Source organism: Protopterus annectens, chromosome 4.part0, assembly GCF_019279795.1.
Source record: "Protopterus annectens isolate FY-2018-M chromosome 4.part0, PAN1.0, whole genome shotgun sequence".
Classification (NCBI taxonomy): Eukaryota; Metazoa; Chordata; order Ceratodontiformes; family Protopteridae; genus Protopterus; species Protopterus annectens.
The window spans coordinates 762,674,510-762,702,006 of NC_056733.1; the positions used below are offsets into that span (position 1 = coordinate 762,674,510).

General features: G+C 42.1%; 1 protein-coding gene and 1 non-coding gene across 6 annotated transcripts in view; both read right to left on the minus strand.

The window, feature by feature from the left end:
- Positions 1–27,497, minus strand: part of FBRSL1 (fibrosin like 1) — a 3,021,780-nt gene that overhangs the window by 292,208 nt on the left and 2,702,075 nt on the right. The window lies entirely within an intron of this gene.
- Positions 11,759–11,921, minus strand: LOC122800562. Its single transcript, XR_006364585.1, has one exon. It is a non-coding gene; the product is annotated as a U1 spliceosomal RNA (small nuclear RNA).

Consider the following 27,497-nt stretch of genomic DNA (forward strand, 5'->3'; position numbering starts at 1 on the left):
GGTAGCAGCTTCCAGGATATCCTTAGTAGGGACTGCCCTGAGAAATGCTCTAGAGGTAGATGTTGCCCTAACGGAATGTGTTCTGAACCCCTGAGGGGTTGGTTTCCCATGGTGCTTGTAGCAGAAATGGATGCAGTGTGCTATCCATTTGGAAATTGTTTATTTTGAAATGGCCTTGCCCTCTGCCCCTGTTGCAAAGCTGACTAGTAACTGGTCAGATTTTCTGAAGGGCTTAGTCCTATCAAGGTAGAATCTGAGCTGTCTGTGCACGTCCAAGGAGTGCAGGATCCTTTCCCCTTTATTTTGAGGATTAGGGAAGAAAGTTGGCAAATGGATGGATTGGTTGAGAGCAACACTGGACACCACTTTAGAGCTAAAGGAAGGGTTAGTCCTGAGGGAAACCATGTCAGCATGGAAAATAATGAAGGGTTCCACAGCCATAAGTGCTTGTAGCTTAAGACACTCTTCTAGCTGAAGTGATGGCCAGAAGCAAAGTTGTTTTCCAAGAGAGGAATTTTAACTCTGCTGACGCAGCAGGTTCAAAGGGGGGAAGCGTGAGCTTTTCTAGTACAAAGTTAAGGTCCCAAGCAAAGGTGGGTGCTCTCCTTCGTGGCCTTAAGTTGTTTGCCCCTCTCAGGAACTGTTTGATAGCAGGGTGCGAGAAGAGAAGTGGCTCAGTGTTGTAATAAGCCAAAATGGCTGAGGCATGTATCTTAATGGAGGAGAAGGACAGGACTTTGTGGAGTAGATCTGCTAAGTAATCCAGGATTAGAGGCAGGGAGGGCAGAGTTGTGTCCTCTCCCTCAGATAGAATCCAGAAGCAGAACCTTTTCCACTTATCAGCATAGGATTTTCTTGAACTGGGTCTTCTGGCTTCAAGAATGGCGCCCAGCACCTGCTTGCTTAGGGTTGCCAGGGGAGAATTCAAGGAATAAGCCAGGCTGCAAGATTTAGGTTTACAGTTGTGGATGCAAAATCTGTCCCTCCTGCTGACAGAGCAGGGTTGGGTTCTGGTGTAGGTGCCAGGGTGGCACCAGTGACAGGCTGCGCAGGAGTGGGTACCAGTGCTGGCGTGGCCAGTCCGGGGGCAATCAGAGTTGTCCTTGGTCTGTCCTGTCTTATCTTGACTAATACTCTGGAGAGAAGGGACATAGGGGGAAAAGCACAGATTGAGAGATCTACCCACTGAAAAGATAAGGCATCCACTTTCCAGGCCCTGTTGTGAGGATTCCTGGTGCAGAATTTGCAGAGTTGGTGGCTGTACGGGGAGGCAAAGAGATCCACCTCTGGGGTCCCCCATGTTTGAATCAGAAGGTTGAAGGTGCTGGGCTCCAATTGCCACTTGTGTGGGTCTAGGAGATTTCTGCTTAAGTTGTCTGCCAGTGAGTTTTGTTTGCCTGGTAGGAATTGAGCTTGCAGATGGACTTGCATGTCCAAGGTCGCATGCCACGGGACCATGGCTAACCTGCAGAGTGGGTAGGAGTGGGTTCCCCCCTACTTGTTGATGTACCACATAACTGTGGTGTTGTCTGTTTTTATTAGCAGTTGTCCTGGAAAGAGTAGGGATCTGAAAGCTGTCAGGGCTTTCTGCACAGCTAGCATCTCTTTCTGGTTGATGTGCAGATGAATTTGACTTGGGCACCAGTAGCCCTGAATGCATTTGCCGTCCATGTGTGCGCCCCAGGCATAGTCTGATGCATCTGTGGTTAGGGTCTGGGCAGTGTGGGGTTGAGAAAAGGGCAGTTCCTTGTTGTGGTAGCATGCTTTTTCCCACCAAAGGAACTCTGTCCTTAGACAGGGTATGATAGGAATGACTGTTTCCATGTCCTGAGAATGCTGGCACCAAAGACTTTTTAAGTACCACTGAAGTTTCCTCATATGCAGTCTTGCATATGGAATTAGCAGTACACATGAGGCCATGAACCCTAGGGCCTGCAGTATTTTTCTTGCAGATAGCTGGGTTCTGGTGGCTATTTGTTTGAAGTAGGCTGCCAGACAGAGTTTTTCTGAAGTGAGGAATGCCATCTAGGATGTTGTGTCCAAGCTTGCTCCCAGGAATACAATCTTTTGACTGAGTACCAGTTTTGATTTCTTTTCATTGATGGTGTACCCCAAGGAAGTGAGAAGGTGTTTCACAAATGTCAGGTGCTGCAACAGCAATTCCTGACTGTCCACCTGAATCAGGCAGTTGTCCAAGTACGGGAAAATTTGGATACTTCTCTGCCTGCAGAATGCAATTGCTGGAGCCAGGCATTTTGTGAAAACTCTGGGCGCAGTAGATAAGCCAAAGGGAAGTGCAGAGAACTGATAAAGCATAGATCCTGCCCTGAAACATAGATACTTCCTGCATGACTCCCTTATGGGGATGTGCAGATAGGCTTCTTTGAAGTCTAGGGTGACTAACCAGGCATCCTTGGGCTAGCATAGGAAGAAGCTGTTGCATGGTAGGCATTTTGATTTTTGGTACCACCAGGAAGGTGTTGAGAATTGAAAGATCCAGGACTGGGGTCCAAGAGCCCTCATTCCTGGGTACCAGGAAGAGTCTGGAGTAGAATCCTTGACCCCTCTGTTTTACTGGAACCGGCTGAACAGCCCTGATATTGAGCAGGGAAGCTGCTTGGCTTTGAGCCTCTGCCCACTGGTTTGGAGGAAGGTCTGGAAACCCGCTTGGGGTTGGCAGTGAATGGAAATAAAATTTGGGATACAATGTTGAGGACCCACCAGTCCTGTGTGATGGACATCCAATTTTTTGCATGAAGGGCAAGTTTTCCTCCTAGGGGAACAAGCAATTGGGCAGGGCTGGGGAGTGGAGTAAAGAAGTCACTGAGTTTTTTCTGTAAGGAGGTGGCTTACCACTCCCTGCTTTAGGGGTGGGGGCACTCCATTGCTTAGATCTCTGCATACCCTGAGACTGTAATCTGGGTGGTCTGTTGCCCCTGGGTCTGGTTTGAGAAGGCCTGGAGGGGGCTGGAAAGGACCAGTGTTTGGAAGGGCAATGCCTACCGAATCTAGGGGATTGCACTTGAAAGAATTCTTTAATAGACTGCATAGACTTAGCTTTTTCTTCTATCTTTTTAAGAACCTCTTCTGCTTTGGTGCCAAACAAACTGTCCCTTGTTCAAAGGAGCGTCTAGTAACTTTGATTTGACATGGTCTGGCAAGGTCTGCTCCTTGAGCCAAGCATGTCTTCTCAGTACAGATCCAGTGACTGCTACCTGGCAAGATGCTTCTAGGGCATCAAAGTCACACTGCAAAGTATACTTGCTGACTTGGCTTGCAGAGTGCATAAGCTCCTGCAATTCTTTATTTTCTGCACAATCTGTAAAGGTTGCCACTTTTTGCTTAATAAGTTCCATAACATGCTGCTGGTACTTCAGCATGTGAAACTGACAATTCAATGCCCTAATAGCAAGAGTTGCAGTGGTATATACCTTCTTACCCCATCTGTCCAAAGCTCTGGAATCCACATCCGAAGGGGTGGGATTCTTGGCTGTAGTGGCCTTGATACCTTTAGGCCCCTGGGAAATGATCTCTGGGTCAGCAGTAGGATTCTTGAAAGAAAATCATAAAAGCATTGAAAGACTTAAAATGCCCCTAATTGCAGTGGCAAATCCAGCCTAGACTCTTAGATAAGGGAGAAGGGTGTAAGGTAGAGAAGAAAAATACTCTACTCTCCAAAAGTGGCTGCTAAAAAATATCCTTTGTAGCTACCCTCCCTTAGTAGTTGTAGTAGTAGCTCTCTAGTGGAATGTTCTGATCCCAGTCGAATCTCTCCTACCATGATGGGATATGAAAAAGAAATACAAAACCCAATCCATTTAAAAAATTAAAAGGAAATTAGTTTATGTTTCAAACTGTGAAAAAAAAACAAACAACTGCTGAGACTGTCTGAACTCACAACTTCTGCTCAAATAATAACACTCCAAACACCTGTGCGAAAAGTATGCAAAACTCTCTCATTTTAATTTTGTATTTAAAATCTTGAGGTATTATTAGAGGAGTTTAAGGCCAAGCAGTGGGCAAACTTTGGCATTGGATTAAGGCCAAACTAGAAAGGACTTTAGCATATCAAGAAAAATCCACACAAAGATAACTGTCAACTGCAAAAATCTGCTTTAATTCAGAAATAATTCACAAAAGTAGTTCAGAAATGACAAAGTAGGCAACAGCTTGCAGGCTAACTTGGCCATGAGGCTTACTAAAGGTTAATAGCTGGCTTCCAGCAAGGTGAGAGAGTAAGCCTTCTTAGGGCTCTCCCCAAGCAGGGAAGTTCCCAGTAGGAGCTTCCACGTAAAAAGGGGATTCTTTGAGAGTCTGGTCAAACGCGTCACTAAACAAACAAAGGAAGAGAATAACCTTTATGGACCGATCATAATTAGCCTCTAATAACTCCATAAGAACCTTTTATGGAAGCTCTTAATAAAAGCTTAAGAAATAAAAAGTCCTCCCTTTGCTCCCACTTGCTAACATCAGAAACCCTCAAGCATCCTAAATAACTGTCCTAAAAAATCTTATCAACTCAGCAAAAACTTGTACTTACTAGGCTGGCTGAAAGATAAAACAGACAACTTGTTGACATGGAAGCTGAATGATGAAGAAGATAAACAGAATATGCTGTAAGGTTAGATGCAGAGACTGACTCTGACATTGGAGAGAAAGTGATTGCCTTCAAAAGGCTCAAACGGTGCTCTCTCAAAGGCAGAGGCCATGTGGAGGCTCTGACCAAACATGGCAGTACCAGTGTGTGCCCAGTGTTTCCGAGCTGAATCCTTCAAGGACTGCTTGTGCAAGCGGCTTGTCTTGAAGATGTTCAAGAGAGAAGCCTGGGCAGAAGAAGTAGAGGTGGAAAGGCAAGCTTATGAATGAAACAGAGCCGCCTGCCACAGAGGTCATTTCCAAGAACTTTGTGAAACCTTTTGGCAAAAACCCAACAAACTGGTGTTCACTATGGGGAAGATCCATTCATGTCAGGAGTTCCCTACGACTGAAATCACTTTGTAATACTCTGCTAAGGGAGTTCTGTCTCGGAGGAAATCTTGCATATTCTGGCAAGGAGTTACGAGAAGCTGTTTCCCACAAAATCCTGGTTTGTCTGCAAAGAAAGTGTGAGGGTTCCCCCTTTGGAGCATTGTCTGGTAAAGAGTCCTTGTGTCTGCAAAGCAATGCTCTAATGAGTTCCCCTGTTTCTTTGTGATGTCAACCATTAGTCCTGGGGGGCTGCCTGTGTTGAAAATCCTGGAATGCCCGTGTTCCTAAGTAGCCATGCAACATGTCACTTCCGTTAGAATCTCAAGTTGATTGAAGTCTGTCGACTGCTGGCAGGCCACGGTCTTGGCAATTCTGTGTTCCCATTGAGAGCTTCTTCCTAAGTTCCTGTCCTGAGCCATCCAAAAGAATCTTTGTCGGGTCTCTGGTCACAGAGTCCCTTGTTTAAGTGACTTGATGAGCCTACCATAAAATTCCTGAAGATTTGCAAGGTATACGAACCACAGTGCTTATATGACTGGCAGGAGTGTCCATGCAGACTGAGAGGACACATGAAAGCTTTGGCTGAAGACTGGCATTGCATGGGACCAGGATACAAATAGAAATGAACAAGAAGGTAAGGGCTTTTTTCTGTTGTCTTGGGGTCCTGTAGAGACATTTGGACATTTTCAAAGAATTTTTTGAAACTTTTTGTCTTGAGTCCGGGCCAAGACTGGGAAGTATATCTTAGTCTCACACCCAGAAAGCAATAAGCACTACTCAGGGTAGGAGACTATACTTTACTTTGAATATTACACTTGTCTGCTCTAGGTATCTTAACACACTACTCAAGATAAATAGGTGAAGAGCCTTCCGTCCTGAAAGTTGTGCAACTTACAGGCAGCAATCAAATTCAAATAAGGATAAGCCCTGTAGGCTTCCAAAGGCAATCAAGAAGTCACTGGAGCCAGAACTCCAAATGAACACAAGCGGCAGATAAGCCAAAGGGCTTTTAGATGAAGAAAAATGTAAATTCAGCTAAGAAAAGATTAGGTACTTCCTGCAACTGGGGCCTGATAGAACAGTGAGAATAAAACGAGTAGAAGATCCAGAGTTACTTCTTTGGGATCTCCCAGCAGAGGCAAAAGTTGTAAAATCGGGAAAAGTGTTTGTTCCGAATGTTTGTATAAGAGTTGTGGAGGAATAAATCCCTAAAAAAGTCTCCACGTTCCCTCCCTTTAACAGGTACTACAGCGGAATAAAACCTTTATGAAGAAGTAATGGAAATACTTTGTGTCGCAGAGTCTGGCATAGAAGTGAAGAAGCACAATTGTAGAAAAAAGTCTGCAGAAGGAAAAATACAACATACCTACCTTGAATACCTTTGACTATAGGAAATAAAAGCAAGAAAAACGTTTACCGGAGCCAACACCCTTTCAGGGGGCAAGCTAAAACCAATTTGAAAATAACAGCTAGCTTAAAGGAGCTGCCAGGCTCCCAGGGCAGGTAGCTGAAAATGCAGGGAGGGCACATAAAAGGAAAAGCCCTATGTTTCACCCTGCAGCCCAGCAGGCCCTACTCTTGGTTCTAGGATTGGAGCAGGCTAAAGCCTGCCAACACCACTGACCACTCCAATTCTGGCTCTGCCCCTAGGGTACTTTGGCAGAGTTAGCAGGCCACAAGCACATGCACTTTCAGACAGTGAACAGAAGCCACTTTACCTCCTAAAAGACTACTGTCCTCTCTACACTTCCAGACTCCACAGGAGGACTTTCTTAACGCCACTTGGAAAATTTCACATTCAGATACACAGCACATAAGTTCAGAGAATTCCTACTTTGGCTGCCAGGCATCCAATTCTAGAACTTAACCAGTGGCAGCCACTCTAGCAGCTCTGCATTTGTGAAACATTGTAATGGCACATGCAGTATCTCCCAGCTCAGAGCAAGAAGCCACTTTAAATTCTCTTACCACACTTCAAAGCAATTCAATTTTTCATTTTGTTAGAAACCAAGGAGGAAATTCTGATTACTTTATAGAAATTTGAAAAGCATCCATTAAAGCCCTTATTTGCTGGTTAGAAGAGGCAGAGGATTTCTTACTCCCATCTGCACAACCTAACAGCCTCCTTTTGGTGACTAGGAACCAGATTCTTTACAACAGCCATCTTAACACCCTAGGCCCTTGGGAAGAGAGGGTTTCTGTCCTTCCCCTTCGACTCTAACCTTAGGCATTTATGAGAATCAAGTACCCTGCCCTACCTGTCTCAATTTTAACTGGTAAAGGAGGAGCCTCTGAAAATATGCATGACTCTGAAAACAATTAGAACAACAAGGAAAACTACTTCCTGGAGCCAAGGAATCCTCATCCTTCCTCCTGTAACTCAAAGCCTCTGGCTCTACTGAGTAATCTCTTAAATCCCAGTTAAAAATGTTCCCCTAAGCCTCTTTAAGGTCTCTGAAAATGAAAAGTCAATTGGAAAAAATGTATCTGAGCAGCCTCCGTGATCGAATCTGAATAAAAAGGAAAATGAAAAATATCCCTCAGCAGAAGACTCCTCTGGGCCTCTGAGAGGAAAAAGAAAATTTCCAACTCTGGAAGAAATCAAATCATTCTTATCCAAGGGCATGCCAACCTCTAAAATCAAAATCTCTGGGCCTGCCATTCAGGAGGGGCATGGGCCTGTACAGACCCTAAAGAAAGTCTGGTAGGAGCAACTCCAGAGCCAGGCTTAGGATCAAACCTCTAAGGGAAGGGAGCCCTAGAAGAAGAAGCAGAAGGGTCCTGTCTCTAGTCAAAGAGCCCTGAATAGTAACCTGAGAGGCCCCTTCAGCCTGACAGGTAAGGAGAATACCAAATCACGTAAAATCAAGGTTTCCTGATGAACCTTCTAAAACTTGAGCCATCCTGTCCTGTTCCAGACTATCAGACTAGTAAAGCGTCGGGCGGCCGAAATGGATCCACTGCATTGTCTAATAACCAAAGATTCCAAATTACTTCTTCATCCTGTCTTCGCTTTACTTAGGCTTATTATAATCACACCGTTTGCCAAAAACTAACCTAGCACAATCAAGCAATCTCACCGCTTGCCCATTAAACCCTAGCATCAATCGACACTCTTACCAGTGGTTGATTGTCCCAAGCAAGGGATCACCGGCAAAAAACAATACCGGGAAAATGCATGTCCCACAATGCCTATAATTATTCACTATTTAAAAACGCTCTAAAAACAAGACTGCCCATGAACTTTTTTTGAGACTCCCGTAAACAAACCAACAAAGAAAAACAGCTGGAAACCCCACGGGATGCGCTCAATACCCTGGGAAAACAAAATTTGTGAGTGTCAGGTACTCTGTAGTACCTGTCTGGTTTCCTGGGGCAGGAGGTAGTGTCAGGAGTAAGACTGGATTCCATAAAAAACATCATCAACATCCAGGACAGGGGGTATTGCTAAAGGCCTGTGCTGAGGCAACTCTAGGAATTCTCTGAGTCTCTTTTTGGACTGAGGACAGTCTTGGCATTCCCAGTGGAAATGCTCTCAAGGTATGCAAGGTTTCACCAAAAGAAAAATCCTCTGGAGGGGAGGCAGTGGGAATGGATTCCTCTGCATCTGAATCCTCATAAGCAGATAAGGGCATGTCTTCATAATCAGAAATCTCAGAGTCATCGGACTCCTGGTCTTTAGAAGCTGTAGGGGACTGGTCTCTTTTTCTCTTAGCAAGGGAAGGCGGACTTCCCCTAATCGCGTAATAAGGTCTTCTGCCATTCTAAGCATTTGTTTTTGTAGTATGGGAGCAGGGTGCATGCACTTTGGCTTTCGGTTTTCTAGGTGTAGTGCATACTCTGAGCCAAAGAAACTCAGTAGTTGTGGTTAAAAAAGAAGTTGTTGGTTTGAGTCGAACATCGGTTGAGCGAAGAACTGCCACAGAAGCCGGTGCCTGCACAGCGGCTCTGGACCCATCCAAGGTAAAGACATCCGCAGGTTCCATAGTCGAAGAAGAGTCTCGTGGCATACCGGACTCCGAATGGGTCTCGGTGGAGACCTGCGAATCCACTAAAGTGGGCATCAGGGGCTGTGAAAGAGCCTCACTGAGTACCGGCGGACTGGCGACTAGCTTAACAGAAGCGTCGTTGGCAGCTCTGGACCTATGCGGTATGTCTCTGTCTTTATCCTTACTTTTTTTGGAATATCGGTAGTCGGATGGCTTACTGAAGCCATTTCAGAATACGGAGATCGAGAGCAAAAGAATTTAGCGACAAAGAAAGCCTGACGACGAATAGTTCGGGCATTAAACAAGGCACAAAACCGACAATGAGGTACGTCGTGGTCTGGGCCTAAACAGGTGACACAGTAAGAATGAAAATCTCTGTGAGGTATTTGCTTTCCACAGGCAAGACAATTAACTTTTCTGACATCGGTTAGAGGAAAAAAATAAATAAATTATCCCCAACGGGGTACTTCGCTTTAGAAGACTTCAGGATTATTTAATTCGTAAACAAAAATTCAGGTAGTGGCCGACCGGCAGTTGCGAACTGCTTCTGCTTCGAGGTCCTCAGCAAGAAAGACCGATATAATGGCGCCAGCTGCCTGTTTTTATACCCCTGACGACCTGACGTCAGTCCTGGAGCGACAGCATTCGACACAGAAATACTAAGTCTCTGGTATTCGGGCCGACTGAGGGCTACCTGCAGGCAGATAACCCAAGTGTGATGACTGCAACAGTGAAACACGAAGAACATCTCCACAGTCAGCTACATTTTGCTCCCGACTGCATTCAATCCTCACCTGAGACTCTCAGCTGCCTTCTCTGAATTGGCCTGATGTAATTTTATACTCTATATTTCCTCAGACCACACCAGCCATACACGGGGCATTTAACACTGATAACTCCTGTTTTATGATAATTTCTAACTCCTTTGCAGAAACCAAGACTAAAACGGTACCATCAACGTGAAACAGAACTTTGTCAGGGTTGTCCTATTGCTCACAGTGCCCCCTTTACCTTGCAACCTTCCACATCATTCTTCAGACTATTACCCATCTTACAGAATATTGCTTACCACTAAAAACAGGTTGTTATAAATTTCTTTATGATTAAAGCATTGCCTTAGTCTCTTAATACAGGAATTTTCTGCTAACCAAAACCTCCTTGCTGGCTTTACCAAAGATGAAACAGAAAAAAAAATTATATACACACACTTCAAGCAGTCGTTCATGCAAGTACATTTATGTATTCCAAACATTCAGTGGCCCAACATTTTAATGTTCTTTTGCTGTTGCCTTTTGGGCATGTTAAACTGTGCCTATCCTAAATGAGTGTGCAGGGTACATGCTAACATCTAAACCAACGGATTCTATTGCCTTGTGTCAAACAGCCTATTTTGAGTGTGCACGTGACCCTATCTTGATGACAACAGGAGTCCTGTTGGGTTCTCTGCAAGGCTCTGTATTGCTGCAGCTATCCTGTTATGTACCAGTGTAGGCTAGCTTGTGCCTGCAGCTATACATAAGCACTGCCCTTTAACATTCTAATCTGTTTAGAACTTAGAGAAGAATGAACATACCCCATCTTCAGTTATTCTGACATAAGTTAATGGCAAAATTAACAAGACTACGGGATGTCTTTAGTCAACCGCACCAACTTTGAAACCCTAAAGTGTCCAAAGAGCACCATTAAGAAAAACAGCAAATCTTGCATTTTCTGCAGCAAACATCTGGAATTACTGCTCATGAATTCAGGATTTGTTGATCTGTAGGCCATGTTTTGTCTTCTTCCTGTCATCATTACCTTGCCTCAGACCTTCAGCATTTTCCAGACCTGAAATGCCTTAGAAATGAATCTCCATTTCACAGTCCTCTGAAATCAGTTAAAGGCTATCATATGTAACAATTTTTCCCTAAATCAAACCCACCTCAGACGCAGACAACATGGAAGTTCTAAACTGTTCAACTGAGACAGGACTTATGACTGTCCACGCCTGTGACTGCCTTGCTTCAGTTACGTGCTCTACCCTTTCACGTATCAAGACTCTGGCCACGTTGCTAAAGACTTAACCATCTTTCTCCTTTTCTACCTCCCAAGTGTCCCCATAAATTACATGGCACCTGGTTTGCAAATAATCCTGCATTTGGACCAGTTGCCTCAAATGAGCTTAGTTGAACGAGGAAGTAATAAGTCAGCTATGAGTTACATAGTCCTTGCACATGGTTGAGCTCTTAGAGTTGCATTCAGTGCTACACAGTGTGATGTGAAATATCTTATTAGCCTGTCCATTAAGCCACACCCTGACCAAATGACTATGTAATATATGCACCACCCAGTGTTGTCAGACCTGTTCCAAGCAGAAGATCCATCTGTTACCCAGCAACATTACTGCTTCTACCATATGTGACACTCCCCAACTCTTCCTTAATCACTTCCTGTGGTCAAAGTCCATAAAACCACTTTCAACTACATACTTTCCCCAAACCTGTTCTTATTTCTTTACTTGGGTACAGTTCTGCCTTCATCCACTGGTTGGTCTTCTGACACACCAACTACCCCAATGAAATTTTGGATGAAAGTAAGCTGTAACTTTAGATCCAATACATCTCCTCAGTGGTCTTAATTCTGTCATAGGATTTAAAACATCCTGTCCTTTTTCTGCAGCCAATCTCCACATAAAGAATCTCCCCAATAGTTACAATTCTTCAGGCATAATTCAGTAACCCCAAAAGTGTCTACAGCTGCTAAAAAGTGTCCATTTCCTGTGCTATCACCTCTCACAAGGCCCTTTCCTTTTTTTTTTTTTTCAGGGAACCGTGCAAACTCAGTCCCGCACCATCAGAAACAATACAGCTGAGCCCCTCACACCCAGGGAAACCACAGAGGCCAACCCAACCAAAGCGTACAGTGGAAGAGCCCCACTCCAGGGAAACCACCCTCCTGATCACGGAACCCCCCCCCTCCAATTCTCCCACCTTGCTCAGCAATAAATGGCTGAATTCTGCTAGAATAGCAATCTCTATATCGAAGAATAAAAACTAAGTGGATGTCCCTCAGATTTTTCATATACTAACAGTGCTTCTAGTTCTCCAGAAGGGGTATTAATGAACAGGTAATGCCCTCTGAAAAACAAGTCTGTCACTCCACACTATTAAATTAAGCTGCTAAGAAGCTTGTACAGTAAAAAAAAAAAAAAACAGAGGCCATTTTTACACTTTTTAAATGGCAAAATGCTGTTTAGACAGTGTACAATTAAAAATGTGTGTGTGTGTGTAAGTGAAAGCATTGGGGGAGTGACGCACACTCCCATCAGCACGCTAATCAGTAATATGTATGAAACTCTTCTTAATACTCTACATTACTGACTGACTTTAATCATTGTTGATTTAACAGAAAATCAAACAGAGAAGCACTATGGTACAAAACTCTTATGTCTGACACTACTGAGTGAATTTCACAGTCTTTGATTTCTCTATACTACTCTACAACCTGAAATTCTTCTAGGAGAAGAACGTTGGTTTAGTTATACAAGTCTCCTTTGTGGGTGTCCCGACTACCCAAGTAATCTTAGAGCCGAAATCCCAAACTACTGGATATACTGATACGCGAGATAATGATAGATATAACTCACACTGAGCAAAATTAAGGTGTGAGTTTGTGTATGTAGACATTAAATACTTACATAACTTATATTTTGGATGTAAAATACTTCCTCCAACAACAATTACATATACTACATCAAGTCTGAAACATTAGGAGGAGGAGGAACCATTTTACAACTAAAATATATAAAAAAAATATAGTAATAAAGAAAAACAAATACAAAACAATTTAAGAGATAGCCAGCCTATAAGCGGAATAATGCCCTCCAGAGTATGTGTTTACTGTGTAAATCATGTATGCACTGAAGGGCATATGTTTTGTACCTTATGGGCAACTAGTATATTTAGCTAAGTTTATATTTAATACTTATATGTTCTAACATATAGTTATATTCCTGGATCTAAGTTATATTAAATTAAATCAAATTATTTTTACCTAAATAGATTTTGTCTATTAGCTTTAATGCAAAGTGAGCATCCTGTTATATAAACTCTAACCATTGATTAATTTTAATACGGATTTATTTATTTATGTACTCTTATCTGTATGGTACCATTTTTTAGTACTTTTTAGCATTGCTATATATTGCTATATTGCTATGTTATTTGAGCCCTACTGGGTACGTTCATGCTTCAAGTCACTAGCACATTTCATTAGACTTTGCTTCGGGCCCTATTTGGTCTGTGATATACTTTTATGTCACTTGGTTTGAGCCCTGAGTTGTATCTTTTGATGTTTTAACAATATTTTTATAGCAAGACTTAATCAAGTATGTAAAACTATTTAAATGATTTTATTTGTTTTAAAAAGATATCGATAGAACTCACAGCAACTATGTATTTATAATGGTGTTTTAAGTACAAATATATTCTTAGAAATGCTTTAATAGAAATCTGGTGTACACTTTTAAATAATTCATGTTAAATGAATGTAAGCTCCGGTTACGATGATAACCGCATAAATGATCACCTACCATTATATCTATTAGCATTTTGATACGCAAGGTTCCTATTGCCTATTTTCTAAACATGGACTAACTGTTGAACTGCACCAAGTTCTTTAAATGTTTACTTGTTTGTTTAGTTGCATTGGCAACCGCAAACAAGTCTTTCTAAGGCTATACCTGTCAGCTTTTAGTTGCGCAGTGTTCTCATTGCTTTTATTTATTTCACCTAAGCACAGAGTTATAGTTGAATTACATCAAGTTATATGATTGTTTGTTTGTTTAAACTTATTATATATACAATCTGGTGTACATTTTTAAATATTTCATATTAAATGAATGTAAGCTCCGGTTACGATGGTAACCGCATAAACGCTCACCCAGCATTATTTCTATTAGCATTTTGATGCGCAAGGTTCCTATTGCCTTTTGTCTAAATATGGACTAACTGCTGAACTGCATTAAGTTCTTTAAATGTTTAAATGTTTACTCATTTGTTCAGTTGCATTGGCAACCGCAAATAAGTCTTTCTAGGGCTATACCTGTCAGCTTTCAGTTACGCAGTGTTTTCATTGCTTTCATTTATTTCACCTAAGCGCAGAGTTATAGTTGAACTACATTAAGTTCTATGGTTGTTTGTTTGTCTAACTCATTATATATCGTATATTTACACTTTTTACAAACTGTATCATGAGTTATATTCAAGATTTATTTTAGAATCTGTATTATTTTAGAATCTGTATTTATCATTAATGAAAGCAATGCTTCCGATAGTTTGTCGGTTGATCTTGGGAGCTAAGAATTGCTGCTTTAAATGTCTAATGAGGTACCTAATTACATAGAGCTTGGTTTTAATTAATTTATATAATTTATGTAGTATATAAGCACTTTATTGTAGAATCTTCATTTGTCTGATGAAGCGTGGCTGTGACCACGCGAAAGCGCTTACCTCTCAAATACATTCATAATAAAGAAGAGTTTTACTTTTGCTACGGCTGCCGACAATTTCTTTGAACTGTGGATTTAGGAAGTTTGTTAAACAGCAACCGCTCAGTACTTTACCTTCATTGCGGTGAGATCAGGTTTCTGCTTTTCGCACTCTACATTACTGACTGACTTTAATCATTGTTGATTTAACAGAAAATCAAACAGAGAAGCACTATGGTACAAAACTCTTATGTCTGACACTACTGAGTGAATTTCACAGTCTTTGATTTCTCTATACTACTCTACAACCTGAAATTCTTCTAGGAGAAGAACGTTGGTTTAGTTATACAAGTCTCCTTTGTGGGTGTCCCGACTACCCAAGTAATCTTAGAGCCGAAATCCCAAACTACTGGATATACTGATACGCGAGATAATGATAGATATAACTCACACTGAGCAAAATTAAGGTGTGAGTTTGTGTATGTAGACATTAAATACTTACATAACTTATATTTTGGATGTAAAATACTTCCTCCAACAACAATTACATATACTACATCAAGTCTGAAACATTAGGAGGAGGAGGAACCATTTTACAACTAAAATATATAAAAAAAATATAGTAATAAAGAAAAACAAATACAAAACAATTTAAGAGATAGCCAGCCTATAAGCGGAATAATGCCCTCCAGAGTATGTGTTTACTGTGTAAATCATGTATGCACTGAAGGGCATTAACTGCTTTCCTAGCACCTTACCAAATAAAGATTAGCTTACTGAAGCATTGTTACATCTATGAAGTCATTCGCTTACCCCCTTTTAGGAGAAGGCAAATTTGAAAATGAAAGCCAACCCCTGCCTGGTTTTGCACCTTCAGCTGAAGGCGAAAAAGCTTGCTATATAGTATACCAAGCACTCCTTTGAATGTGAAAGCTAAGGGTATCCCACATTGCCCAACGTTACAGAGAAATCATCACCTTCCTGTTGTGCCTGGGAACACCCCCCAAAAATTTAGGGAAGGTGGATGTCTTTCATGCAGACAGTGTGCGCCTCTCTAAAATAATGTGCTAATGCTCTACAGATAATTCAAGAAGGGCAGTCAACATGCACAGTGAATGCTTAGCTACTGCACTATTAAAGGTAGCCCAGCCAACCAAAGGAGGAAAGAACATAAAACCTGAGAAATCTCTGCAATCTCACATGACTGCTTCAACAGTAAATACCACATTAAATAACTGCTTAACAAACATGCAAGAAAGTCTATGCAAACAACTTTTATGATACAAAAATTGAGTGCTAGACACCTAATGTTGAAAAGATTTTGTGGATCTTCTCATGTGATAATACCTGAAATTAACTTGGAGGTACCACTGCTCAATACTCAAGGTTTTTATCACACAGCTTCAGTGTCAGAGATTCAAACCTAACCTGTGGAGACTGTGTGGAGTTTGCACGTTTTTCCCACATCTCGTGTGTGTGTGTGTGTGTGTGTGTGTGTGTGTGTGTGTGTGTTTCTCTGGGCATTCTATTTCCTCTCACTTTCCAGAGAAATACTGTCTGGTCAGCTACTTTCAACTACCCATATACAGTTTACTTGCCTTTATGGACTGGGTCTAGTTAACTACTTAAATGCACCATGCCTTAACAGCTCATCTTTCTCAGCTGCTACAGCACCAAAATGAACAAGTGGATCACTTTCCACTCACAACACTTCACACATCTGACAGGACACCAAAAGAAATGGCAACCAATGCTGGTTCTACACGTAGACAGTATTGATAATAAAGTTGTACTCTGATCACCTTGAGGCACTATTTTAAGATCACAGACAAATGAGAGGAGTGTCAGATGTTCCTACAGTACTTCGTTTGCACACAGTCTCGTATGGGAGTTGAGGAAGGGGCAGCCTCCAAGGGTAAACCACACAGATATACCAAAGAAGGCACATCATACTGCAGAATAGAAGATAGGTGGGATGCCACAGGGGAAAATCAGTGAAATAACAGGCAGACGTGCAGCTATTTACATGGAAGAGTTGTGTCCTTAGGCTCTTTCCATGAGGATAACAAATGTAGTGACTGGTGGTGTGAAGTAAAGAGAAACAGGCAAGTGACGGCTGATGCACTACTTGTAGAACAGCAGTAAAAGGAAAAAAATCAGTGGAAGGGATGGAGAGAAAAGGAAATAAATTGCAATGCAAGAAAGGAATTCACAATTCAAGGCCTCTCGACTAATGCTATAAATTCAATCAAAAGAACAGTACTGCATGCGGTATATCTTTAAAAACAGCATTTTCATTAGTGCTAACAGTAATCATTATGAAACCTAAAAAGTAATTTGGCTCCTGATGACTGAACAGACATGCTCCATTATTACTAATGCTGTAAACTGTATCACATTCATATCTGTTTAAAATTATTTGGCTCATTTTTTCACAACTGACTTCCACAGCATCAGTATAGATAACAAAAATGTTAACACATATGATGAAGTAGAATAAACATGATGACACGAGCACAGCAAAACAAATAAGGGGAACATCCCAGTTGCTAAGATACTTCAAAGACTAACAATTTGTCTAACCATATATCCCTTTCATTAAAAAAGCAGAATCCTGACCACTTAACTACAAGGATGAAACAGTCACACAGCAAGTTAGCAATTCCCTCCTCTTCACTTTAATGTACTTTAAACTTTCTACTACCTGAAAATAAGATTTTAAAAACACCCGGTGAATAAAATCAACTACAATGCCTTACTAAAAAAGCAATCCTACTACCATAAACTACCAACAGTAAGAAAGGTTAATAAGTTGCCTTGTGACACATCATTTAAAGGCTGAAAAAAGTACTTATTTTGCACCTTGAAACGTGTATTGATTACCCCCCAACTCTTGAAGCCAGTACAGCCAATATTAGTCACGCCAATTAAAATGCGAGTCCAGCCGTCTAGGCTGAAATCAAACCCCACTATAAGATCAATAGCACTAACCCCAGAGAGAAAGACCGATTCAGTTTAATACTAACTTCTCTTTACCTCTACTTAGCACTTGCAGGCTGCTGTTTGCACCTCACTCACTCTACACCAAAATGAACAATCTATAACAAGTGTGTTTCATTTCAACTGCTGTAAACCAGCACAGATCTCTAAATTAAACACTTTGTGTTTCTTTAGTAAATCCAAGAAAACAAGGCTATAATGGGAAGGATTGTGACTAAAAACAATATTTGGTGAAATGGGAGGAGACAAAAAAACTTCTGAAAAGTCATCAAATAACCTCAAACCAGATACTAAAAGACTGACAGAAAAATGTGAAAAATACACAAGTCATAATAACAAATAACTCAAACTGGTTACATTCTTAGTGTGAAGAGCTTTGTTTGGAACCCTAACTTTTGTATTTTGTCAGCTTTTCAATACGATCCACTTTTAGAGTTTATGTGATGAGAAACTAACAGGAAATGCATGGAACAAAGACACTGCTAAGCAGGCAAACAACTGAATATGCTCAAGAATGCACTACATAAGAATCGGAAATTATTATATATACACATACATACACCTTATTTGTTGCAGATGACTCACTTTCGGGTCTTTTTGATCTAGCAGATGTTCATCATATTGATCACTGCTGCAGTAGACCTTGACTATACGGATTATATCCTGCCAAGGATATAACTGCTGGACAGCTTCCAAAGCTTAAGGGCATCTTCCACATGCCCAAACTGTCGGGCAGCTCAAGGTGTGACAACTAAAAGACAAGTCTGGGTGCCAAGCCCTTTAGAGCTGAACTGCCACCGAACAGTACACTCCTTTGAGGCTTTCAAGGATCAACGGTCGTCTTGTGCTGGTTCTTTGCTGGGCAAATAAGTGCCCTTTTGGGGGGGGACTTCCATTTAATAATTTTGCTTATTATTTACACTGTTCTCTTCAAGGAAGTTATTTTAAAGCTAAGAGTCTGTGTTCTAACCGAATGTCACAAGACTGTACTGTACTTTTATACAGAAGCACTTTTTTTCCCTGTCACTTTAAAAGGTGTTTAAAGTAACTGAAAACTATTTTTTTTCCCCTGTGGAGAAATTGTGTTTATTGTACTTTGTGCGGCTGGTGAAGTGTTTGAAGTTCTTTTTACTGTATTTGTCTAGGGAGGGAGTGACTTTTAAAGACTTTTTATTTTTACTGGTATTTGCTACTTGTTTTCTCTGGGACCATTTTTGGAATGACCACGGAACAAACTGTCGGTCCTTTTTTCAGTCACAAAAAGTTAAGCAAACAGACTTTGCCACCACAGCAGGCTAGCAATTTGCCACAGCCGTAGGTGGGTGGCTCTGCTGTGGCCATTTGTTGTACCTCATACCACTCATCTTTTACCCTGGATCCCTCTGGTGTAGCACCTAGACAGACTATGAACAGGGGTTAGCTACACCCCCTGCAGCTGGTGAGGTCCACTCAATGGGCAAGGGAGAGTGACTCTTGTCAGTCCTGGGTGAGGGAACAGGAAAGGCTTCCCTGTTTTCTCAGAATGTTATGCCCATCTCCCAGGGAAGCTGCTGCTCGTCACTGATCACTGTTGACCCCATTTTTCCTATCAAAAAGAAGCAGAAAACTAAATATGTATCAACTTCTCCTCCAATTTACCTTGACAAGACTAGTTTACTGGGTCTGGCTCAGGGTTTAATTCAGGCTACTGATACTTCTTGCAAGGTAGTTTCTGGTAAAAAAGAGGGATGTTACACTTCCTGAAGAGATTCAAGACTGAATCTGGACAGGAGGATGAAGGGACATATACAGGTTCTTTTTCCTCAGATTTCTGATTCTCCCTGAAATTATTTCTAGAACATGTCAATGAGAGTCAAGGACTGAGGTTTCTCAGTCTCTCAGAGAATTACTATGAGCCGTTATAGAAGGAATTTCCAGAACCTGCACTTATTCCTCGAGTTTTGTTTGCCTTGGAGGACATGTGTGTTACTGTCTGTAATTTTACTGACAAGTCAGCCAACTGCTCCTAAAAAGGCAGACAGAATATAAAAATGTCTTCAGTCTTCTAAGTTTTTATACACTCTTCCCAAACCTGATCCAACAGCTATAGCTTTAGCTAATCCTTCTGCTGTTAAACTCTTAGTTAATTCCAATTCTATTTCTGTATTTCTGATAAGGATGGAAAGATTACGGATAAGAATGGCAAAAAGAGTATGCTGCTTCTGCAAATTTAATTTTCAGAATTTTGTACTTTCAGGCTGGTATGTTAAGGTTTATCCTGACTAACTCTTAAAGTATGAAGAATGTTTTGTCTGCATTTTCTTCTTGTGAGGAAAAATGTGCTTTAAATAATTTAATTTCTTCTATTATTCAAGTCACTATCCATTGCATAGAGAGTGTGTGTACGACTGTGTTGATACTTCTTCAATGGCTATGGCCACTGGTACTGGTTTGAGGAGGTCTGTATGGCTGCATTCTCAGAACCTCCCAGATGATGTCATAAATGAGATTTTAAATTCTCCTTTGGGTAGAGATTTAGTTTTTGGCTCCCCTGCTGCAAGAGATGATAACAAGTGTGATGAACGGGGTAAGCAGATACACAGAATCTCTTTTACAGCCCTCCATTTTAAAAATTTTCAAGAGACTCTCTAATTCTCATCCAATTTTGCAGACAGACATATGTTTTAAGCGAAAATGGCAAGGGGGCTCCACGATGAATTCTGGAAACTCCCAAAACCAAAGACCGTCCAATAAGTCAGAACAACTACTTAAGGGACTTTGCTGCCAAAGAGAAACGAGGAAATTCAGACTTTTTGGAAGACAAAAGGGGTTGCCAGGGTAGAGGGGGGTCACAGTTTCAGACAAATGGGTTCTGCAGGCCATTCATCAATGTTACAGATGGCAATGGCAGGAAATTCCTTCTTTCCAGGAGGCAATTCCTCATCCTCCAGGCCAAACTCTTATTTCCACTTGTCCTTCATCACATGCTGTTCCAGGGAGTGATAGAACCAGTTCTCCCTTCCCAGATGGGAAAGGGGTTTTATTCAAGAATATTTTTAACGTCAAAGGAAGAAAATGCCTGGAGACCAGTTTTGGATCATTCATACCTAACCTTTTTGTGACGGTGCCCAAATTCAAAATGGTGTCACTTCACAATCTGTTACCTCTTTTTCCTCATTCACGTTTCCTGGTTACACTAGATTCAAAATATGCTTATCATCACATCCCTATTCATTCAGATTTCAGGCGTTTGTTATGGTTCTGTTTGTCTTGACCACATCATCAGTTATCCATTATCCGCCTTGCCCTTTGGACTATGCACTGCACCAAGAGAATGTTATCAAAGTGTCTAGCTCCAGTTACAGCTTACTGCAGGATACAGGGTATCCACAGGTTTCCATATTTAGATGACTTACTTATCTTTGCATTCTTTTTCAAAGCATAACGTCTCTTTTAGGTGACAGATCTCTTACACAAGCTGGGATTCCAACTGAACTTTCAAACTCTTTCTCACAGGATTGCATTTCTGGGATGCCAATTGGACACCACAGTTCAAAGAGCTTTTCTTCCACAGGAAAAAAAAAAAACAGATCTATATCTATATTTATTCCTAGGGTTTTCCATTCAGACTTCAGCCACTATGAGGGTTGGGTCTCAAGATTTCTATGATTCTCATGATACCCCTGGTAAGGCTCCATGTGAGAAAGATACAATGGTATCTGAAGTCTCTTTGTCCCCAGTGCTAACACTCTGTTATTTCAAATCCAAGAGCTGAGGTCTGTCAAAAGACAAATCACTTGGTGGAGACATCAACTACCCCTAAAATCCAGGTCTCCCCTTCTTCCTACCTGTTTCAAAGCAGTCAGTCAACACATACACCTGAGACTTTGCTTTGGGAGCAGTTTCCGGAGGAATAAAAGTGCAAGGTGTGTGGGACACTAAGGACCAAAACATGCACATAAAGAAAAAGGGAAGCCTGCCCTGATCAAGGTACTCAACTCTGAATCATCTTTAGTCCCCAGGACCCCTTCAGGGTGTTACAGACAATACCGCAGTCATGTGATACATCAACAAGCAAGGGGGAACCAGGTCGTACCCCTGCAGGCTAGCCATGCTAGCTTAGGATATAGCTTCACAACACATTCTTATCCAACAGGCATCCTACATTCTATCACAGCAAAACTGTGTGGCAGACAGGCTGAGCAGGACAAGGGTAGGCAGTAAGGAATAGAAACTAGATCAGGGTGTCTTCCAAGATTAGATCTATCCGTGGGGAGTTCCTTAAGTAGATGTCACTGCCTCATCTCTGAACAATCAGCTAGCAAGGTTTTCCTCTAGCCAAACTCCATGTAAGAAGGTCTGGAAGACAAATGCATTTTCTTTTTCTTAGGAATGTTACTGTATGCTTTTCCACCCTTTCCACGAATATCCAGAGTACTTCTAAAGACTCAGAAGAAATCACTCAAGGTCATTGTGGTGATTCCCTTCTGGTGCAGGCAAAGTACAGTTGTGTACACTTACCATAAATGTAGATGTTAGAGTGTATTCACTGTTGCAGTCATCACACTTGGGTTATCTGCCTGCAGGTAGCCCTCAGTTGGCCCGAATACCAGAGACTTAGTATTTCTGTGTCGGTTGCTGTCGCTTCAGGACTGATGTCTGGTCGTCAGGGGTATAAAAACAGACAGCCAATGCCATTACACCAGTTTTTCCTTGCCCCAAATGTCTGGAGCCCCCAAATAGGGAGCTAAAGTTATGGTGGAAAAAACACCACCAGCAAAAAGTAAATACCAACAGCCCAGTAAGGGGTGAGCAAGAGAGATAGAGAGAGAGAGGGACAAGGGGGCTGGAGGGTGGAAAACCAGGACTGCAATAGTGAATACACACAAACATCTACATTTATGGTAAGTGTACACAACTGTACTATGTTCTTCATGTTTCACTGTTGCAGTCATCACACTTTGGCTGATTCCCAAAGCTGAAGAATGGGTGGAGGCAGTCAAGAAGAGTTGGGGCTGGCTAGAATGCCCTGCAGGACCGCTGTTGTAAAACCCACCCTAGATTTGGAAAAGATAGGCAGGAGGTAATGCTTGGTGAAGGTGTGAACAGAACTCCAAGTAGCAGCTTCCAGAATGTCTCTGGTAGGGACTCTCTGAGAAAGGCTGTAGAGGTTGAAGTTGCCCTAGTGGAATGCGTTCTGACCTCCTGAGGGGGTGGTTTCCCATGATGTTTGTAACAGAAATGGATACAATGTGCTATCCATTTGGAGATGGTTTGTTTTGATATGACCTTGCCTTCTGCCCCTGGTGCAAAGCTGACTAGTAACTGGTCAGATTTCCTGAAGGGCTTAGACCTATCAAGGTAGAATCTGAGCTGTCTCTGCACGTCTAAATAGTGCAGGGTCCTTTCACCCTTATTTTGAGGATTAGGGAAGAAGGTGGGCACAAATGGAAAGATTGGATGAGAGCCATACTGGACACCACTTTGGGCATAAAAGAAGGGTTAGTCCTGAGGGAGACCCTGTCAGCATGAACAATAATGAAGGGTTTCACAGCCATAAGTGCTTGTAGCTCAGACACTCTTCTAGCTGAGGTGATGGCCAGAAGTAAGGCTGTTTTCCAAGAGAGGAATTTCAACTCTGCAGGCTCGGGGGGGGGGGTAGGGGGTAGCGTGTGCTTTTCCAGCACAAAGTTAAGGTCCCAAGCAGGGGTGGGGGCTCTTCTTGGTGGCCTTAAGTTGTGGAACTGACAATTCACTGCTCTAATGGGGAGAGTTGCAGAAGTATATACTTTCTTACCCCATCTGTCTAAAGCTCTAGAATCCCTGTCCGAAGGGGTGGGATTCTTAGCTGTAGTTGCTTTTATTCCTTTAGGCCCTTGGGAGATGACCTCTGGATCAGCAGTAGGATTTCTGAAAATAAATTTGAGAGAGTCAGGGACTCTGTAGTACCTGTCTGGTTTCCTTAAAGCAGGGGGTAAAGTATCAGGAGTTAGACTGGATTCCATAAAGACATCATCCACAACATCCAGAACAGGAGGGATAGCTAAAGGTCTATGTTGTGGCAAATCTAAAAAATACTCTTCAGTCTATTTTTGGACTGATGATAGTCCTGGCATTCCCAGTGGAAATGTTCTTTCAAAGTATGTAGGGTTTCACCAAAAAAAAAAAATCCTCTGGATTCCTCTGCATCAGAATCCTCACAGGCAGATAAAGGCATGTCTTCATATTCTGAAACCTCGGAGTCATCGGACTCCTGGGTCAGTCAAGGCTGCTGGGGACAGGTCTCTTTTTCTTTTAGCAGGGGAAGGCTGGCTTCCCCTAATCAGCATGATCAGGTCTTCTGCCATTTTAAGGATTTGTGATTGTGGCAAGGAAGCAGGCGCTTCAGTTTGGGTCGTCTGTTTTTTAGGTATAGCTCATACTCTTGGCCTTAGAAACTCTGTAGTTTTAGAGAGAACTGAAGACGTGAAAGTAGTCGTCGGTTTGTGTCTAATATCAGTAATGCAAAGACCTTCCTCAGAAGCCTGTGCCTGCACAGCGGCTCTGGGTCCATCCAAGGTAGAGACATCCTCAGGTTCCGTAGTCAAAGAAGAGTTTCACAGCATACCGTACTCTGAACGGGTCTCGGTAGCGGCCTGTGAATCCATCGAAGTGGGCATCAGGGGCTGCGAAAGCACCTCACTGAGTACCGGGCGAACTGGTGACTAGCTTAATGGAAGCGTTGCTGGCAGTTTTGGACCTGTGCGGTCTGTCTCTGTCTTTATCTTGACGTTTTTTCAGAAGATCGGTAGTCGGATGGCTTACCGAAGCCATTTCAGAATACGGAGATCGAGAACAAAAGTATTTAGATACAATAAGGGCCAGACGACAAATAGTTCGGGTGTTGAACAAAGCACAAAACTGACAGTGAGATACATCGTGGTCTGGGCCAAAACAGGTGACGCAGTAAGAATGGAAATCTCGGTGTGGTATTTGCTTTCCACAGGCGAGACAATTGTTAACTTTTTCTGACATCGATTAGAGCAAGAAAAAAGGGTCCCCAATGGGGTACTTAGCTTTAGAAGACTTAAGAATGATTCAATTCGGAAACGAAAACTCAGGTAGCGGCCGACCAGCACTCATGCAAACTGCTTCTGCTTCAGGCTCCTCGGCAAGAAAGACTGATGTAATGGCGTTGGCTGCCTGCTTTTATACCGCTGACGACCTGATATCAGTCCTGAAGTGACAAAAACCGATGCAGAAATACTAAGTCTCTGGTATTCGGGCCGACTGAGGGCTACCTGCAGGCAGATAACCCAAGTGTGATGACTGCAACAGTGAAACACGAAGAACATCTATGGTTCTCCCTTCTTTTAGAGATGGCCAGGAGCAATTTAATACATGCTTCCTCAGAGACTGTATCTATTCTCACAAGAACGGGGGTTGTCTGATTGTTGAAGCTGATTGCTTTCAGGGTGTGACTGCCTGGATGATAGGGTCTTAATTCCTTTTAGGCACCTCTTTACAGAGGACATGAACAGGTACTAATGGTGGCAAGAAAACCTGCTACTAGAAAATTTTATTTTGGGAGGGAGGTCGGCATAACGGTTAAGATGTTTACCTTACAACCACAAGGTGCAGAGCTTGATTCTCGCATCAGGTAATTGGCTAAGTTTAAAATGGCCCACAAGGGGAGTTAGCCTAGTACTAATCTATGAACCTAAAATCATATATTAGCAAATTAAAAGGTTTTCTAGTTGGTATCAACAACATAACCAGCACCAATTCTGGTCTAGTTGTTCTCTGGTTTTACAATACTTGTGGAGTTGTATCTTATGGTCTTTTTTACTCCTCTGCCAAGGTTCATTTATCAGCCATTTCAGAATGTCTGCTGGATCCTCTTGTTTCAGTGCAGTCTCATATCAAAATGTTTTCGAAACAGGGTTTGCATAAGATGCCTCCAAGAAAACCAGCAGTCACTCCTTGGGATTTTACCTTGTGTTAGAGAAGCTAACACTTGCTCCATTTGGAAAGCTAACCTGACTGACTTGATTGTTAACATGGAAAATTGTTTGACTGACTGCTCTGACCTCTACAAGAAGGATATCTGCGTTGCAAGCTCATATGGTGAGTTAACCCTAACTCATTTTCCACAGGGACAGGGTTTCTTTGAGAACTAATCCTTTTATGCTTTAAGTGGAATCAGAGTTTACTTTAAGCCAAACTATCCACCTCCCCATTTTCTTTCCTGAACCCAAAATGAGGGAGAATAAATACTCCATACGTTGGCTGTCCCCAGACGACCAAGGTACCATTCTGACAGAAGTAAATCTTTCAGCTCTTCGGATCAATTGTTCATTTCTTGTGAAGGTAAGAAGGGACAAACTGTGTCTAAACAGACTATTTAAAAAATTCCCTGCACTGTCACAGACAAGTCAGCAACAGATAAGGAAGGGACAGATATCCTAAGTAGCCAAAGGCAAGACATCATTGGTAGAAAACGACTTGATAACCACTACCACAGCTGGTTCACTGGTGCAGGGGCAAGGCGTTTTTAGGGTTTTCACCTTTTCAGGCACCTGATACAGGTGGGGCATTTCTTACAGAAATGTATCTTTTGCAAAATAAACCACAGGCTACCTGTCCCCTTTCCATCTGTTTCTAACATGTCTGTGTGAGTGCAAGGAATGTTTCTCATTCCTACATGGATATGTTTCTGAAGGATTACTCATTCACAGTCCATGATCTAGATGGTAGCAGTCTGACTGGATATACTGTTTGCCACTGGATTGTTCCTTTTCTCATCTTACATTTGTGCTAGCTTTCATTCCTTGAATGATATAACTTAATTTATATGTGGTTGGCTTTACTTACCATTAAGTCAGGTATCAGCTCTGATATACAGTCATGAAATAACATTTAACCTACACCTGTGATTACCAATAGGTTCACAGGTAGGTTACTAGGCTATTGGCCCTAGGGCCTATATAAGCCTAGCCAAACAGTACCCTGGCTTTTCCACCCAAGAAAAAATATTTTCCTGTGCCCCTGTCAAGCAGAGCCACAGAAGTGATCCCCGGGGTGAATTTCCTATCTCCCATCTAATCATCAAGATTTTTCTTGAAGTGTGCTAATGAGGAGCTTTGTTTGATATAGATAGATAGTTTGTTCCAGAGTATGGGAAGTCTCTGAGACAGGAATCTATCCCTCCAGCATGTTCTGTTTATTGTGGTGACAAGGTTTAGGTCCCTAGAGTGTGTAGCTCGGAGGGATTGGTATTTCTTTAAGTGGAGCATATCCAACAGCTCTGGGTTTGACATAGCTTTGTATGTTAGGCAGAGATCGCCTCTGAGTAGGCGATACGCAACAGAGTAAAGCTGGAGTTTTTTGAGATTGTCTGTGTAGGGCATCTGTTTGAGGCCGGTAATCCTCTTTGTGAGATATTTCTGCGGCCTTTCCAGTTGTTGTAGATATATTGTGAGGTATATACCAAAAGGGGCGTTGTATTCTATAATGGGTCTAATGAGTGATGAGTAGAGGGGAACAATGACCTCTTTTTTTCCTGATGAGAAACCTTTTGTGATGAGGTGTGCCACGTAGAAGAATTTGATTATCAAAGGGCAGACTACTGTCCACCTGTGTCCCAAGGTCTCTTATCACACTTTCGGTGTTAAATAGACTATCGCCTATGTAGTAGTTCATGGGTCCAGAGTTTTTACCAAAAGGGATGACCATGCACTTTTTGGCACTGTGCTTGAGGCCATGGCTTTGACACCAGGCATCTGTCTCAGTGAGGCCCTTTTGTAGGATGTCCACATTGTTAGGAGTTTTGATTATAGCTCCTAGTTTGCAGTTATCTGCAAAATTTGTTAGCCAAAGACCTTCTGTGTTAGCCTGTACTTCAGAGTAGATACCAAACAGGAGAGGACCCAGGACTGAACCCTGTGGTAACTCCACTTGTCACTGGTCTGAAGTTGGACTTAGAGTTTGCTACTTTCACACTGTGGGTTCTGTCAGTGAGCCAGTTGGCAACCCATCTTGTGACATGGGGATTTATACCTAGTTTAGTGAGTTTATCTAAAATTCCAGAGTGGGGGATGGTGTGGAAAGCCTAG